At 38.4% G+C, this 19,069-nt stretch overlaps 1 long non-coding RNA gene across 1 annotated transcript in view; it reads right to left on the bottom strand.

Moving 5' to 3' along the window:
* Window positions 1–6,099: 6,099 nt before the first annotated feature.
* Window positions 6,100–19,069, bottom strand: part of LOC147583278 (uncharacterized) — a 33,069-nt gene continuing 20,099 nt past the window's right edge. Inside the window, exons 2-3 of the long non-coding RNA XR_015247808.1 lie at window positions 15,751–15,827; window positions 6,100–6,745 (exon numbers count right to left, since the gene is read on the bottom strand). This is a non-coding gene — a long non-coding RNA (uncharacterized LOC147583278). The remainder of the gene's footprint in view (window positions 6,746–15,750; window positions 15,828–19,069) is intronic.

Below are 19,069 nucleotides of genomic sequence, written 5' to 3' on the forward strand. Positions count from 1 at the left end.
TAGCAAAATTTCAAAATCAGGCAAAATCTTTGCCAAAAAAATGAATGAAGTGAAATTTTAAAAGGAGATAGTGCAGCTCAGTCTATAACTACTATTTCACTCTTCATAAATGTAATAAGCATTGAGGACATAAGTGTAAGCATCCTGGAATGGACTAGAAAAATGAATGATGTCACATGCTGTGAATAACAACTCCAAAGATACTATCCCTTTTTAATTAGGCAAATTTAATTCCTAGTAATGTTTAATCACTAAGAATCAGGTATACTCTCCTAAAATGAAAGAACTGACAAGTAATCAAAAAGTATAACTATTTGGCAATGAGAAAGAATGAAATATGGCCTTTTGTAGCAACGTGGATGGAACTGGAGAGTGTTAGGCTAAGTGAAATAAGTCATACAGAGAAAGACAGATACCCTATGTTTTCACTCTTACCTGGATCCTGAGAAACTTAACAGAAGACCATGGGGGAGGGGAAGGGGGAAAAAAAGTTACAGAGAGGGAAGCAGGCAAACCATAAGAGACTGTGAAAAACTGAGAATAAACTGAGGGTTGATGGGGGTGGGAGGGAGGGGAAAGTGGGTGATGGGCATTGAGGAGGGCACCTTTTGGGATGAGCACTGGGTGTTCTATGGAAACCAATTTGATAATAAATTTCATATTAAAAAAAGTATACAATTCACATATACCATCTTATTGTATGATTTTTTATTCAAAGTATTTGTTAGCTATCCTGATATTCTAGTTCATTTGACTGTTCTCCCATGTGCATTTGAGTTTTCCCATAGGAAACAAAGTAATCCCGTTTTATAGTAGTATTTCAAAGACTGTAGTATGATGGGGGGTGGGAGGGAGGAGAGGGTGGGTGATGGGTATTGAGGAGGGCACCTTTTGGGATGAGCACTGGGTGTTGTATGGAAACCAATTTGACAATAAATTTCATATATAAATAAAAAAAAAGACTGTAGTAATTTCCCTAAATTTCTTTAAAATTATTTAATTTTTGCGGTCTTTCTTCTTTAAAATGAATGATACCCGGGCACCCGGGTGGCCCAGTCTGTTAAGCATCCAACTTCGGCTCAAGTCATGATCTCTTGGGTTTGAGCCCTGCATCAAGCTCTGTGCTGATGGCTCAGAGCCTGGAGCCTGCTTCATATTCTGTGTCTCCCTGTCTCTCTGCCCTCCCCTGCTCACACTCTCTCTCTCAAAAATAAATAAAAATTTAAAAAATAATAATAAAATGAATGATGCCAGTTCTGTTGTTTGCCATATTTTAAGTCAATTATGGTTGTTCTGTTCTTTGCTTTCCAATTTTGTCATCCATCTTAAAATGTCAAGGCAAAAATTGACACATTTGTTATTCTCAGCCAATTTTAAGAATAGTTTTTAAAATAAACAACAATCACAAAAACAATTGCCTTCTATTCCTTGCCAGGTTGTGATTGATATCTATCTGTGTGATGCCATCATATTCAACAACTCCCCATCATTGTTGGCCTATTTTAGATGTGGTTTGCCCAATCTAATTAATAGAAACCTAAGTGATTTTATTCACAGGGGTGCTACGGACACAAAGTTGCTCAGTTGTATTCTCTCTTTGCTAAATGAGGCACTTTCTAACTTCAGTAATTAAAAATGTTCAGAGGAAGTGAAAGGAAAGGAAAACACTTTAAAATAAGCCTATGGTAAAGGAATTTTAGATACAGGTCAAATTCTATTACAACAAACATTATGTGCAGTCTTGTAAGGCCCATTTATAGTAAAGTAATATTGATCTGATGAGTTTTCATTTCATGGAAGGAGATGTGAAGAACAAAGGGCATGGATTTCAGCCTATGATCAATTTGACATTTCCATGTATTTCCAGATTCATGGCTGTATCACAGATGGTTGACAGAATGAGAATCCCTTCCTTCCATTACCTTTATCAAACACATCTCAAATTGATCTCCTTATTTTCGTATCTGCTGTCCAACCTTAGTCCAGATCCTCATCACCTCTTGCTTGGACTATTGCAGCAACCTCCTAACCAATCTCCCTGCTTCCATGTTGCTTTCATACACAGTAGATTCTCTGCACCCAACAACCACAGCGATATTTTTAAAACACCAATCATTTCCTATCTTATTGCTTTTTATTGCTGGAATAATGGAATATTTTAACAGTATTCCAGTATGAATTGAATGGTACCTCTCCCCCCAAATACTAAAGTCCTGATGCCCTGTGAATGTGACCTTATGTGGAAATCGGGTCTTGGGAGATGATCAGGTTAACATGAGATCATCAGGGTGGGCCCCACTACAATATTACTGTGCTCTTATTAAAAAGGGGAAATGTGGACACAGAGACAGAGGCACAGGGAGATTGCCATGTGAAGACTGGAATTATGCCTCCACAAGCCAAAGAATGCAAAAGATCACCAGCACACCACCAGCAAGGACAGACACATGGAGCAAATTCTCCCTCCTAGCCCTCCGAGGTAACCAATCAGGCCAACATCTTGATTTCAAACTTCCAGGCTTCAGGACTGCGGGACAATTCCTGTTAAAGCAACCCAGTTTGTTGTACTTTGTTCTAGCAGTTTGAGGAGACTAATACACCTTGTACAGATGTGCCACAGTCTGTTTATCCATCACCTATTGAAGGACGTCTTGGTTGCTTCCAGGTTTAGGCAATTATGAATCAAGCTGCCATAAACATTCATGTGCGGGTTTCTGTGTGGAAATAGCTTCACAGCTCTTTCGAATAAACACCAAGGGCTGCAACTGCTGGATCTTATGTTCCATTTTGGGAGAAACTGACCAACCGTCTTCCAGGGTGACTGCACCATCTAGCACTGCCACCAACAACAGATGACAGGTTGTGGTACTCCACGTCCTTACCGGCATTCGGTATTGTCAATCGTTTTGTGTTTTAGCCACTCTGACAGGTATGTGGTAGTATTTCATGATTGTTTTAATTTGCAATTCTCTAATGACATACGATGTCGAGCATCTTTTCCCTTATGCTTATTTGCCATCTGTATATCTTCTTTGGTTAGGAGTCTATTTATATCATCTCCCCATTTTTTTTAATCGGGTTGCTTTTTTCTCATTGTCAAGTTCTAAGAATTCTTTGTATATTTTGGATACTTCTCCTTTATCAGATATATGTTTACAAATGTTTTCTCCCAGTGTGTGGCTTTTTGGGGTGCCTGGGTGGCTCAGTCGGTTGAGTGTCGGATTCTTGATTTCGGTTCAGGTCATGATATCACAGTTCGTGTTCAAGCCTGACGTCGGGCTCACTGCTGACAGTGAGGAGTCTGCTCGGGATTCTCTCACACTCCCCACCTCTCTCTGCCCCTCCCCTACTCAGCACACTCTCTCTCAAAATAAATACTTAAAAAATATGTGGCTTTTCTTGTCATTTTTTAACAGTATCTTTGCAGAATGTTATTAATTTTGATATCATCCAATTTATTTTTTTCTTTCATGGATTGTGCTTTCAGTGTTGTACCTAAAAGTCACCACCAAACCTAAAGTCAACTGGATTTTCTTCTATGTCATTTTCCAGGAGTCTTATGGTTTTGGCACTTTACGTCATGGTCCATGATCCATCTTAAGTGAATTTTTTGTGAAAGGGGTTTCTGTCATATTTCTAGTTTGCATGTCGATGTCCAGTTGTTCCTGCACCAGTTGTTGAAAAGAATTGAATTGTCTTTGCTTCTTTGTCAAAAATGAGTTGACCGTATTTGCGCAGGTCTATGTCTGTATTTTCTAGCCTGTTCTGTTGATCTCTTTGTCTACCCTTTCACCAATACCACAGTTTTGATTACTATAAGAATCTAATTTTGACACTTTAAACTTGTAGATGTTTTCAAATTTTTATTGTGTATCTAGGTATCAATTTGTTCTCATTCTTGAATGAAACTCTGAAAGCAGGGAACTCCTCTATTTTGTCCCCTCTCTGGTTCTAACACCTAGACGAGTACCTTGCCAATGCAGAAGCTCTTAAGTGATATTTGGGAAGGGAATGAATACGTGTTTTACGTTTTAACCTCCTGATAACTACAGTTAAGGTTTTTTCCATATGAGTATACATGTATATGTACATACACACACACATACACACATGAGAGAAATTCTGAAATTTGGGTTGCAATATTTTAGGTTTCTTAGGTCTGCATTCTAAGACACATTTGGTCAAATTCCACTAATTCCACTACTTAAACTGAAATAATTCCACTATTATTAAACACCTTTTGAACTCTTAGCTTCTCCCAAATTCTGTGCATTGTATTCTGATTCTTGAAAAAGAAACTATTGTAGAAAGTATGTACTTAATTGCACTAAAGTATTTATTATTTGGTGGCCAGAGATTTGACATTATTAAGTATGTGATCCCCAAAAGACATGTGTTATCCCTCATACTGGTTAAGTCTGTTAATCCAAAAGAGGTCTGGTTAGCAGAACTCAGACTTTAAAAAAGGAGACTATCTCAGAGCAGGGCCCCATACTGGGTGCCTATTGGACTAGGCTGGTAACGTGAACCCATGAATTGTGTTGGTATAGAAAACAGAGAGCATGGTGGGCATCTCATGTGGGCAGCTCCTATAGAGTCTTAAGTATATGAGATCTCAAGCAGGATGTTTCAGAAGTCTTACAGTATTTTAAAAGATATCTGAAATCCAGATATTTATATAAAATCTCCTAGTATTTAAATATTGGTAACTAAAAGAACATATTTGTTCAATACTATGAGAATTCTAAACAAAAGCACCATATTATGAATGAAAGACAAATTTCACTGGGAGAAGATATAGACAATATAGAGATACAATAAAGAAGTCCCATCTACAATACATAAAGAACTCATATAAATCAGTAGTAAAGAATTAAAAAGTAAGACAAGGACTTTAGAGACATTTCACCAAGGAAGGTATTGATACAGCCAAAAAAACAAAAGAAAATATGTTCAATATAATTACTCATCACAGAAATGGAAATTAAAACAGCAATTACATATCACTCTACAACCCCAAGAATGACTAAAGATTAACAAACCTAAAGAATAAAATGGTGGCAAGAGTCTGGAACTCTCTGACATTGCTGATGGGAGTTTAAATTGGAGAAACCTATTTGGGAAACTATTTGGCAATATTTGCTAAAGCTAAACTTATTCTATGACCCAGCAATCTTATTCCTAGGTAAACACCAAAGGGAAATGAGAACTTAGGTTCACCGAAGACACATACAAGAGTATTTACAGATGCTTTGTATCTAATAGCCAAAAAATATAACAATGCAATCTCTTCATCACCAAGAGAGCAGATAAATAAAATGAAACATATTCATTAAAAGGAATATTATACTGCATATAAAAGGAAAGGTGGCTGTTGTGTAAAATAACACTGATTAATATTACAGGCATAAAAAATGAGCAAATGAATTGAGAGCTGAGTGACTAGAAATTGCATGATTCCATTTATATAAAATTCAAGAACAGGGAGAACCAATCTCTGATGGAAGTTAGGTAGTGGCTATTTCTTGGTGGGGTGCACTGACTGTGAATGGATACAAGAGACCCTTCTTGAGAGTCTTGCCAATGCTGTTTTGATCTGGGTAGTGGTCATGTGTGTGCGTGAATGTGCATGTAAAAATTCTTTGAGTTGTATACTGAAGATTCAATGAGATACTAGCACACATCCACCCAAATGGCTAAGATTAAAGAGACTCACAGTACTAAGAACTGGCAAGGATAAGGAATAAGTGTAACTTTAACATATTATATACTTAATACAACAACTCTAGAAATACTGTTGGCAACATCTAGAGTTGAGTGTTCGTATAACCTGTGATCTAGCAATTCCATGGCACATATACATGTGTTATCACACCAAAATACACATTCAAGGATGTCCACTGAAGAATTATTCATACTAGTCCCCAGATGGAAACAACCCACATCTTCATCAACAGTGGAATAGATAAAAACTGTTTGTACGTTCATACAGTGGAACAGAACATAGCAGTAAAAACAAGCAAACTGCTCCACAAAAGAATTGAATGTATCCCATGGAGATCTGGCTGAACAAAAGAAATCAGATGCAAAGAAGTATAGAATGTATGATGCTATTTATATAAATTCAAAAACTGGCAAAAACTCATCTATGATGTTGTAAGTCAGGTTAGTGGTTACCTTTGGGGGTTAATAAGGGAAGGGGAACAAAGGTCGATCCTGGGGGGCAAATAATATTCATCATATGATTTGCTTATTCACTCAATGTATGTTACAATCAATTTTTAAAGTATATTTAAAAAATTAAATCCCTCATATTATAGATGAAGACAATAAGGCCTAGGGAAGCTTAAAAATATTCAAGTGAAGCAAATTGGAAACACAGCTAGTCCCCTACCAGCTGGCTCTCTACTGGGTTTTTTGTTTGGTTGGTTTCTTGGGCTTTTCTTTCCTGCGACCAATCTAAGTTAGTTAGTTAATTTATTTACGCCAATCTTCTTCCACAAGCAAAGGAATGGAAGATCAGTACACTGGTCATCATTTGATACAAGTAAAGAAGGTGAGCTTGATGTCCCATGCACTTTTCTCATCCGTGTCCAGAGTAATAATCCAAACCAGTGCTGTGGTCTCAGGGCCTCGGAAGTGATCCCAGGTTCTCTTTATTCACTTTCGTCACCAATGGGCAGTGGATTCACATGAGGGTTATGAACAGAATATGGTTACCATCTCCCCAGGAAAGGGGCTGGACCTGATGTGAAAATGGAGGCAAGTGATGAACCTGGATGTCTGGTGCTCTTCAGGGAAGCATTCATCATGCTCAGTCCCAGCCCAAGAAGCATGATGAGGTAGGTAAGGTCTTTCCTTCTTGCTGTGGGTACCACTCAACACAGGCTGCCTCAGCTGTAGCCAGACCTCGCTAGCAGCATAGAAACCCAGGACCCAGGTGCTGTCACCGTGCTGACCCAGACCACCGCAGAGCCAGAAAGGGAAGCAGGTCTGCATTTTCTGATTTCATCATGCATATACATAAAAGAGACTACAGACAGGTAATTCTGATTTTCACTAAAACAAATTATCATGGTAGCATGACTATGAAAAGTGATACAATTTTTAAAATAAATTCCTCAAACTTAACACTTTTTGAGAAAGTCTTCAGAAGCTACAAATTGTAATATTTTTCTTTTCCAGACATTTCTTCTACTTATTCTTTCATTCTAAATTGTCTTATTGATTTGCTAATTGCATCTCTTCTCTCATTTTTTTCACTTTTTCACTTTTACGGGTCTGTTCCATTTTACCCTAATATTTAGCTTAATAGAGGTTTAAAGTTTTGAAATAAGAAAAAGCAATGTTTTTCAACCAGTTAGTGTCTAACTCCGCTTATGTCTCCAAACAGAACTAGTCGTTCTTTGTGTTTACCTCTAATCAGCACCTGACCCAAACTCCAGCCACAACTCCGGGGAACTGGCCAAACCCTGGCCAGGCCAAGCTCACCGAAAGGCTCAAATGAGAAGTTTGAAGCTTACTACATGCCTGACTCCAAACCGCGCCAATTACACGGACTTTTTTTTAACCAATCTCTCTTTTCCTAGGTCTTAACTGTTAGTGAAATTTTCTATGAAGGGTAACTGTTTCAAACTAGTTTCTTACAGGCATAATTTACCTGCACCTGCATAGGAAGTCACAGTAAAAGATGAAGAGCCTTAGCATTTTCACAACTGTAAATCTAAAAGTAAATACAAACTTTCATATGCCAAGTTCTTTCTGAGCTTAAAGCATACCAAAAAAAGAGAGAAAGAGAAGAAGTGGGGGAAGAAGGAGAGGATGTGGGGAGAGAAAGAGCATTTTTTTAGCAGCATCTTTAAAATCCTTAGGAGAGTGACATTCCCCCCTAAAATGAACCCAACAGGGTTAAAAAGTGGATTGAAGAGGATTAAAGGGTCCTGCAGTCCCTAAGGCAGAAAGTGTACTGTTTTTAGTACTGCCTCATAGCAGATCAAATAACAAAGACAGGGATGATTATTTAATCAAAGTCAAGGAAACAAATTAGGGTATGAGTCCCTCAGACTTAGATTTAATAACTAATTTTGCAAAATGACAGCAGTAAGTCAGAGAGCTACATTTATACTGTGAAACATGAGAATACAGGGCAAATGATAAGAAATCAAACAGACCCCATAGATTTATTTAAAAAGTATTTCCAAGGATAACCTGGAGGGAAGATGGCGGCGTAGGAGGTCGCTGGGCTCACCGCGCGTCCTGCTGATCACTTAGATTCCACCTACACCTGCCTAAATAACCCAGAAAACCGCCAGAGGATTAGCAGAACGGAGTCGCCAGAGCCAAGCGCAGACGAGAGGCCCACGGAAGAGGGTAGGAAGGGCGGCGAGGCGGTGCGCGCTCCACGGACTGGCGGGAGGGAGCCGGGGCAGAGGGGCGGCTCGCCGGCCAAGCAGAGCCCCCGAGTCTGGCTGGCAAAAAGCGGAGGGGCCTGACGGACTGTGTTCCGACAGCAAGCGCGACTTAGCGTCTGAGGTCATAAATTAACAGCTCTGCTCAGAAAGCTGGAAGGCTGGAGGACAAAGGGAAGGAGAGCTGCTGAGCCCCCTGACGACAGAGCTCAGTTTGGTGGGGAACAAAGGCGCTCGCCAGCGCCATCTCCCCCGCCCATCCCCCAGCCAAAATCCCAAAGAGAACCAGGTCCTGCCAGGGAACTTGCTCGCTCCGCGCAAACACCCAACTCTGCGCTTCTGCGGAGCCAAACCTCCGGCAGCTGATCTGACTCCCTCCTGCGGCGACAGGGCCCCTCCTGAAGTGGATCACCTAAGGAGAAGCAAGCTAAGCCTGCCCCTCCTGCCCCTGTGCACCTTGCCTACCCACCCCAGCTAAGACACCAGATCCCCAGCATCACAAGCCTGGCAGTGTGCAAGTAGCCCAGACAGGCCACCCCACCCCACAGTGAATCCTGCCCCTAGGAGAGGGGAAGAGAAGGCACACACCAGTCTGACTGTGGCCCCAGCGGTGGGCTGGGGGCAGACATCAGGTCTGACTGCGGCTCCGCCCACCAACTCCAGTTATACACCACAGCACAGGGGAATGCCCTGCAGGTCCTCACCACGCCAGGGACTATCCAAAATGACCAAGCAGAAGAATTCCCCTCAGAAGAATCTCCAGGAAATAACAACAGCTAATGAGCTGATCAAAAACGATTTAAATAATATAACAGAAAGTGAATTTAGAATAATAGTCATAAAATTAATCGCTGGGCTTGAAAACAGTATAGCTGACAGCAGAGAATCTCTTCCTACAGAGATCAAGGGACTAAGGAACAGTCACGAGGAGCTGAAAAACGCTTTAAACGAAATGCATAACAAAATGGAAACCACCACGGCTCGGATTGAAGAGGCAGAGGAGAGAATAGGTGAACTAGAAGATAAAGTTATGGAAAAAGAGGAAGCTGAGAAAAAGAGAGATGAAAAAATCCAGGAGTATGAGGGGAAAATTAGAGAACTAAGTGATACACTAAAAAGAAATAATATACGCATAATTGGTATCCCAGAGGAGGAAGAGAGAGGGAAAGGTGCTGAAGGGGTACTTGAAGAAATAATAGCTGAGAACTTCCCTGAAGTGGGGAAGGAAAAAGGCATTGAAATCCAAGAGGCACAGAGAACTCCCTTCAGACCTAACTTGAATCGATCTTCTGCACGACATATCATAGTGAAACTGGCAAAATACAAGGATAAAGACAAAATTCTCAAAGCAGCAAGGGGTAAACGTGCCCTCACATATAAAGGGAGACCTATAAGACTCGTGACTGATCTCTCTTTTGAAACTTGGCAGGCCAGAAAGAATTGGCACGAGGATTCAGTGTGCTAGACAGAAAAAAATATGCAGCCGAGAATCCTTTATCCAGCAAGTCTGTCATTTAGAATAGAAGGAGAGATAAAGGTCTTCCCAAGCAAACAAAAACTGAAGGAATTTGTCACCACTAAACCAGCCCTCCAAGAGATCCTAAGGGGGACCCTGTGAGACAAAGTACCAGAGACATCACTACAAGCATAAAACATACAGACATCACAATGACTCTAAACCCATATCTTTCTATAATAACACTGAATGTAAATGGACTAAATGCGCCAACCAAAAGACATAGGGTATCAGAATGGATAAAAAAACAAGACCCATCTATTTGCTGTCTACAAGAGACTCATTTTAGACCTGAGGACACCTTTAGATTGAGAGTGAGGGGATGGAGAACTATTTATCATGCTACTGGAAGCCAAAAGAAAGCTGGAGTAGCCATACTTATATCAGACAAACTAGACTTTAAATTAAAGGCTGTAACAAGAGATGAAGAAGGACATTATATAATAGTGACAGGGTCTATCCATCAGGAAGAGCTAACAATTATAAATGTCTATGCGCCGAATACCGGAGCGCCCAAATATATAAAACAATTACTCATAAACATAAGCAACCTTATTGAGAAGAATGTGGTAATTGCAGGGGACTTTAACACCCCACTTACAGAAATGGATAGATCATCTAGACACACGGTCAATAAAGAAACAAGGGCCCTGAATGAGACATTGGATCAGATGGACTTGACAGATATATTTAGAACTCTGCATCCCAAAGCAAGAGAATATACTTTCTTCTCGAGTGCACATGGAACATTCTCCAAGATAGGTCATATACTGGGTCACAAAACAGCCCTTCATAAGTTTACAAGAATTGAAATCATACCATGAATACTTTCAGATCACAATGCTATGAAGCTTGAAATCAACCACAGAAAAAAGTCTGGAAAACCTCCCAAAGCATGGAGGTTAAAGAACACCCTACTAACGAATGAGTGGGTCAACCAGGCAATTAGAGAAGAAATTAAAAAATATATGGAAACAAACGAAAATGAAAATACAACAATCCAAATGCTTTGGGACGCAGCGAAGGCAGTCCTGAGAGGAAAATACATTGCAATCCAGGCCTATCTCAAGAAACAAGAAAAATCCTAAATACAAAATCTAACAGCACACCTAAAGGAAATAGAAGCAGAACAGCAAAGGCAGCCTAAACCCAGCAGAAGAAGAGAAATAATAAAGATCAGAGCAGAAATAAACAATATAGAATCTAAAAAAACTGTAGAGCAGATCAACGAAACCAAGAGTTGGTTTTTTGAGAAAATAAACAAAATTGACAAACCTCTAGCCAGGCTTCTCAAAAAGAAAAGGGAGATGACCCAAATAGATAAAATCATGAATGAAAATGGAATTATTACAACCAATCCCTCAGAGATACAAACAATTATCAGGGAATACTATGAAAAACTATATGCCAACAAATTGGACAACCTGGAAGAAATGGACAAATTCCTGAACACCCACACTCTTCCAAAACTCAATCAGGAGGAAATAGAAAGCTTGAACAGACCCATCACCAGCGAAGAAATTGAATCGGTTATCAAAAATCTCCCAACAAATAAGAGTCCAGGACCAGATGGCTTCCCAGGGGAGTTCTACCAGACGTTTAAAGCAGAGATAATACCTATCCTTCTCAAGCTATTCCAAGAAATAGAAAGGGAAGGAAGACTTCCAGACTCATTCTATGAAGCCAGTATTACTTTGATTCCTAAACCAGACAGAGACTCAGTCAAAAAAGAGAACTACAGGCCAATATCCCTGATGAATATGGATGCAAAAATTCTCAATAAGATACTAGCAAATCGAATTCAACGGCATATAAAAAGAATTATTCACCATGATCAAGTGGGATTCATTCCTGGGATGCAGGGCTGGTTCAACATTCGCAAATCAATCAACGTGATACATCACATTAACAAAAAAAAAGAGAAAAACCATATGATCCTGTCAATCGATGCAGAAAAGGCCTTTGACTAAATCCAGCACCCTTTCTTAATAAAAACCCTTGAGAAAGTCGGGATAGAAGGAACATACTTAAAGATCATAAAAGCCATTTATGAAAAGCCCACAGCTAACATCATCCTCAATGGGGAAAAACTGAGAGCTTTTTCCCTGAGATCAGGAGCACAACAGGGATGCCCACTCTCACCGCTGTTGTTTAACATAGTGCTGGAAGTTCTAGCATCAGCAATCAGACAACAAAAGGAAATCAAAGGCATCCAAATTGGCAAAGATGAAGTCAAGCTTTCGCTTTTTGCAGATGACATGATATTATACATGGAAAATCCGATAGACTCCACCAAAAGTCTGCTAGAACTGATCCATGAATTCAGCAAAGTTGCAGGATACAAAATCAATGTACAGAAATCAGTTGCATTCTTATACACTAACAATGAAGCAACAGAAAGACAAATAAAGAAACGGATCCCATTCACAATTGCACCAAGAAGCATAAAATACCTAGGAATAAATCTAACCAAAGATGTAAAGGATCTGTATGCTGAAAACTATAGAAAGCTTATGAAGGTAATTGAAGAAGATTTAAAGAAATGGAAAGACATTCCCTGCTCATGGATTGGAAGAATAAATATTGTCAAAATGTCAATACTACCCAAAGCTATCTACACATTCAATGCAATCCCAATCAAAATTGCACCAGCATTCTTCTCGAAACTAGAACAAGCAATCCTAAAATTCATATGGAACCACAAAAGGCCCCGAATAGCCAAAGTAATTCTGAAGAAGAAGACCAAAGCAGGAGGCATCACAATCCCAGACTTTAGCCTCTACTACAAAGCTGTCATCATCAAGACAGCATGGTATTGGCACAAAAACAGACACATAGACCAATGGAATAGAATAGAAACCCCAGAACTAGACCCACAAACGTATGGCCAACTCATCTTTGACAAAGCAGGAAAGAACATCTAATGGAAAAAAGACAGTCTCTTTAACAAATGGTGCTGGGAGAACTGGACAGCAACATGCAGAAGGTTGAAACTAGACCACTTTCTCACACCATTCACAAAAATAAACTCAAAATGGATAAAGGACCTGAATGTGAGACAGGAAACCATCAAAACCTTAGAGGAGAAAGCAGGAAAAGACCTCTCTGACCTCAGCCGTAGTAATCTCTTACTCGACACATCCCCAAAGGCAAGGGAATTAAAAGCCAAAGTGAACTACTGGGACCTTATGAAGATAAAAAGCTTCTGCACAGCAAAGGAAACAACCAACAAAACTAAAAGGCAACCAACGGAATGGGAAAAGATATTTGCAAATGACATATCGGACAAAGGGCTAGTATCCAAAATCTATAAAGAGCTCACCAAACTCCACACCCGAAAAGCAAATAACCCAGTGAAGAAATGGGCAGAAAACATGAATAGACACTTCTCTAAAGAAGACATCCGGATGGCCAACAGGCACATGAAAAGATGTTCAGCGTCGCTCCTTATCAGGGAAATACAAATCAAAACCACACTCAGGTATCACCTCACGCCAGTCAGAGTGGCCAAAATGAACAAATCAGGAGACTATAGATGCTGGAGAGGATGTGGAGAAACGGGAACCCTCTTGCACTGTTGGTGGGAATGCAAATTGGTGCAGCCGCTCTGGAAAGCAGTGTGGAGGTTCCTCAGAAAATTAAAAATAGACCTACCCTATGACCCAGCAATAGCACTGCTAGGAATTTATCCAAGGGACACAGGAGTACTGATGCATAGGGGCACTTGTACCCCAATGTTCATAGCAGCACTCTCAACAATAGCCAAATTATGGAAAGAGCCTAAATGTCCATCAACTGATGAATGGATAAAGAAATTGTGGTTTATATACACAATGGAATACTACGTGGCAATGAGAAAAAATGAAATATGGCCTTTTGTAGCAACGTGGATGGAACTGGAGCGTGTGATGCTAAGTGAAATAAGCCATACAGAGAAAGACAGATACCATATGGTTTCACTCTTATGTGGATCCTGAGAAACTTAACAGGAACCCATGGGGGAGGGGAAGGAAAAAAAAAAAAAAAGGTTAGAGTGGGAGAGAGCCAAAGCATAAGAGACTGTTGAGAACTGAGAACAAACTAAGGGTTGATGGGGGGTGGGAGGGAGGAGAGGGTGGGTGATGGGTATTGAGGAGGGCACCTTTTGGGATGAGCACTGGGTGTTGTATGGAAACCAATTTGACAATAAATTTCATATATAAATAAAAAAATGATAAAAAAAATAAAAAAAAAATAAAAAGTATTTCCAAGATTTGCCTTCAAATGAAAAAAAGTTTCAGTTTAATTAATCAAAACTACAGCATAGAGAAACCTCTGAGGCTGATTGCTGTTGTCCTGACTCATCAGAAGAAAGACATCGCATTCCCATTAAAATTCAGAAATTCATAACCAAAGAAGACCTATCCATAGCCTCCCACTGTAAGGTACCCAGTCCCATTCCACCCTCTTCCTCCTCATGGAAAAGCCCCAGAAGCACAGGAGGTAGAGAACAACTTCAGATGACAGAATCAAAAAGAAAGGGAACCCACAGTCCCTGCTGTTCATACAGCATTTTGGAGTTCTCATTTCCCTATTTCCAAAGCTTTGGTCCAGTTTGATAAAACTGGAGAGAGAAGAGAGTCTTGCCTGGCAGCAAATGGCAAGAAAGGGGGTCATCATCACACCTGTTGGCATTCAGAATCCCAGTGGAGTCTGGAAGGATGGGAGAGTAATTCATTGTAGCTGTGACCCTCTTCTGCTTTTCCTGGAGTTTTGCCATGTCACATTCAAGGGCGGTAACCATTCGTTTACGCATAAGGTGCGTTTTCTAAACTTTACTGTTTCTGATTTCCAGGTGCCACAGTTTCAAAATACAACCTGATTGTATATACCCTTGAAATTTAGAGTGAATCTCAGTATACTTGATATACTGTAAAATCTGTTAGCACTTTGGAGATGATACAAGACAAAAAGGTTTTTAACACTGGCAGATAGAACGTTTCCTTTTTTTCTTTCTTTCAATCTCACTCTCCATATTGGAAAAAAAAACCCACTCTCAGCACACATGGAGGGAAGGATGGAAAGAGGAAATGTTTATGAATTGCCATCCACTTGCAAGGTTTTTTACATTTGTCATATCATTTCGCCTTTACAACAATGGCTTTATTGTAGGTAATATGGCTACTTTTTCAGAGAGAAGGACACCGAGGCACAGAGAATTTAAAGAGAATATCTAAGGTCACAGAACAAAGTGGTAGAGCTAGGATTCATGCACATATTACTTAAGGCCTAGACTCTTTACACCACATTGCCTTTTATCCTGTATCACTCAGCCTCCTTGGACGATCAAAGGAGGATAAGCCACAGGGGCTCCAGCTTTCATCAAGTTGAAAATTCTCTGGAGGAAAAATAGGAAATACAGATGTTTTTGCTAAATTAGTAGCATGAGAACCAAGTGGAATTCCTGATTCTGGATTGGATGCTAGGTTTTAAAAAAAAATCTATAAAGATACTTCAGGATAGAGATATTTAAATTGGAATAATACCTGAAAATATTATTGGATCAAGTTAAAATATCATGGATGGTACCCAGGTTATACAGGAGAATGTTTTTAGAAGACACAAGCTGAATTATTTCAGGGTGAAATGTCAAAACGGCTGTGACTTATTTTCAAATGAAAATAATTTTCGTTATTTGAAAATTGAAATGAAAATGACTTATTTTCATAAGAAAAACGTGTGTGCGTGCATGAAGAGAGAGAGAGAGAGAGAGAGAGAGAGAGAGAAAGTAATGGTGCACAATGGTAAAGACCACTGAATCTAGGGGAAGTAGATAAGGGAACTTACTGTGTTTTTTTCTGTTTTAGGGTGAAATAGGAGATTACGTAATATGGCTTGCAGTTGCAACAGCATTCACATAGTTTCTAAAAGGAAAAAAAAAATTGCATGAGTTGTAATCGAAAACAGGTGATGAAGGAGGGCACTTGTTGTGATGAGCACCAGGTGTTGTATGTAAGTGTTGGATCACTGAATTGTACACCTGAAAGTAATATTATACCATATGCTATCTAACTGGAATTTAAATAAATTATTTTTAAAAATTACATTTCATCAAGAAAAAAAATTAAGTTAAAAGACATGACCAGTAGAAAATCATACCAGTCTACCCTTGATAATTTCTCTTTGTGAACTTTAAGGATAAGAAAGTATAGAAGGAATAATAAATCATAGATTTTTGCAGAGGACTGAAGTTTTTGGAATGAGGGTAATCGATAATCTTAATACAAGAGAATATTTGATTATAGCTCCATAATTTGCAGGGCTCAGTACAAAATGAAAAGGAGGGAACTCTTATTCAAATGTTATTAGTATCCTGGCATTATTAATACCAGAACATTAAACCAAGTGTGAGTCCCTTCACAGTGGGACACCCTGTGCAACCACCCAGGTCTCATGTCCACGAAGCCCATCCTTATTACAAGTAAAAAAAAATGGTAAATATGTCACAGCTTTCTCCCTGTAATTATAAAAAATCAATAGTCACTCAACCAGAATAGAAATTGTATTGAACCACTGTAGCCTGTGTCAAGAACTATAGTTGAAATAAATGAGCTCTACAATGCATTCCTTCCACATACAAGTTCCATAATTTATTAACATTATTTTGCATTAATAGTATTTATTAAATTTTGTATTCAAAATATAAATTCGTATGTTAATCTTTCATATCACATGACCTGGGGCTATTATATGAAGGCTATATGAAAACATTTGTCATAAGCCACATAAATTATACTATGTGAGCTGTAAACTGGATCTTCTCAAATGTGTCCATGAGAAAGTAATCCAGCAATTTAATAATAATATACGAGAAGACATAGGTTTTTACTACGTTTCTTTTCACATTTTCAGTTATTTGCACATGAATTGGTTTGTAATGTTTGCATTTGTGCTGTCAAATTGTGCTGAACTGGTTATTTGCCTGTGACTTTTGTGCAGTTCTTAGAAAGAATCGGGACTACCAGCCTCTGTCTTAGAAAACTCATGCCAGAGGTAAACAAGTCAAACTAAGGAACACTGGCTACTAAGTTTATCTTATTACCATTTCACAGTTATGTTATGTCACAGACTTCCAATGAACGGGGGTTTCTGTTGTTGAAATGCTTACCCCATAAAATGTTCTTTCATTAGGATAATTTTTCATTTTCCTGTACCTGTTAGACTATTTCTTTAGTTATCATTAATCATGCTTTATGCAAATCAACTGCACAGGCAAACTGCCAACACAAAAGGTCTTAATGAAAATTTTAATCTTTATTTTTTCATAAAATACTTTCATTATGAATTAGACCATATTGGTTATAAGGCATAATATCTAATTAACTTCCAGATATAAATATAGTTCCATTACTCAAAAAAAAAAAATAGCTGCATTTCCTGACTTCTTATAATATCAAACATTTCATGTTAACCCTTGAGCTTTTAAGACATTGTACCAAATCTTCTTGAAGTTTTCTGGATTTCCATATTAGAGGAAATGCAGAATATAAGACAATACAGTTATCAGAGAAGATGGGCATACATCTGGTGATATTTCAAGTAAGGGAAAAATCCCTGCAATGTGTATGTATATTTGGATTTACTAATAAAGGAGATGCTTTCATATAATACTATTTTAGTTTTATTTTAAGCAATAATCACATGTTTCTTAGTTCTTTTTTAAAAATACCTGTTTTTCAAAACAAAACAAAGAATATCAAGCTAATGGATACAGAGAAGAGACTGGTTGTTGCTTGAGGTGGGGGATGGGGGGTGAGCAACATGGAAGAAGGGGGGGTCAAAAGATACAAATTTCCAGTTACAAAATGAGTAAGTCATGGGGATGTAATGTGCAGCACAGGGACTACAGCTAAGAATACCATATTGCATATTTGAAAGTAGTAAGGAGAGAGGATCTTCAAAGTTTTAATCACAAGAAAAATAATTTTGTAACTCTATATGGTGATGGATGTTAACTGGACTTACTGTGATCACTTTGCAATATGGACAAATATAAAATCATTAGGTTATACATCTGAAACACAGAATATTATGTCAATTATACTTCAGTAAAAAAAGAAAAACCCACTATTTGTTTTATTTGTTTTGTGTTTTTTCATTGCTGTTTAAAAAAATTTTTTTAATGTTTATTTATTTTTGAGAGAGAGTGAGTGAGAGAGTGAGCAGGGAAGGGGCAGAGAGAGGGAGATGCACAATCCAAAGCAGTCTCCAGGCTCTGAGCTGTCAGCACAGAGCCCAACACGGGGTTCAAACAGATCATGACCTGAGCTGAAGTCAGACGCTTAACCGACGGAGCCACCCAGGCACCCGAAAAACACACTATTTGTAAGCAAAATACCTCTGGAGTATTGTATGATTCCTCCACAATGGAAATAGTGACCTATTGACCAATACTTTTTAAAAGGTGCTTTTACATAAGTTGATCTGTGGAGTGGATACCATGCCCATTAAATGAAAGAGTTCCCACTTGTTTTCTTGCCATTTGACACAACTTATTTAAGTTGCAAAAAAAAAGGGAAAAAAAGAGATGATCAAAAATGTTTTTAGTAGAAAAACTAAGAAGGCTGACAACCCAATCAAATATCAAGTCACATTTCAAAACAGTTGTAATCAAAACAGTATGCCCCTAGAACAAAAATAAGTTTCATGAAGATAAAAAGAATATAGTGAAAATGTCTGAAAGAAACTTTAACTTTTTTATTCGACATAGGTAACATCTGGAAATAACAGAGACAAGAAAATTAATAAATGAGAATAATTAATTAGAATTTATGGAAAACTTAACTTAGGTACATAGCTCACATACAGTATATCAGTCTAGTTCCTGATGGATTGTTGAATTAAGTAAAAACAAATCCTAGAAACTTTAATTGAGTACAGATCACTACAAGGATGATCCATCTGTAATACATACAATTTATTCAAATCAAGACCCCAACAGATAAGTGAACAAAGATAATAAATAATTTACATTAAAGGAATTTGAACCCGCCTAGATGCTATAAACTTCAATAAACTTCAATATCTGCCTATAAACTTTAATTTTGATACAGAAGAAATGCAATTAAATGAAAAGGTAACATTTTATTTTCTTTATGTTGAAAAA

This window comes from Puma concolor, chromosome A2 (genome assembly GCF_028749965.1).
Source record: "Puma concolor isolate L17-30 chromosome A2, mPumCon1.1.hap2, whole genome shotgun sequence".
NCBI lineage: Eukaryota > Metazoa > Chordata > Mammalia > Carnivora > Felidae > Puma > Puma concolor.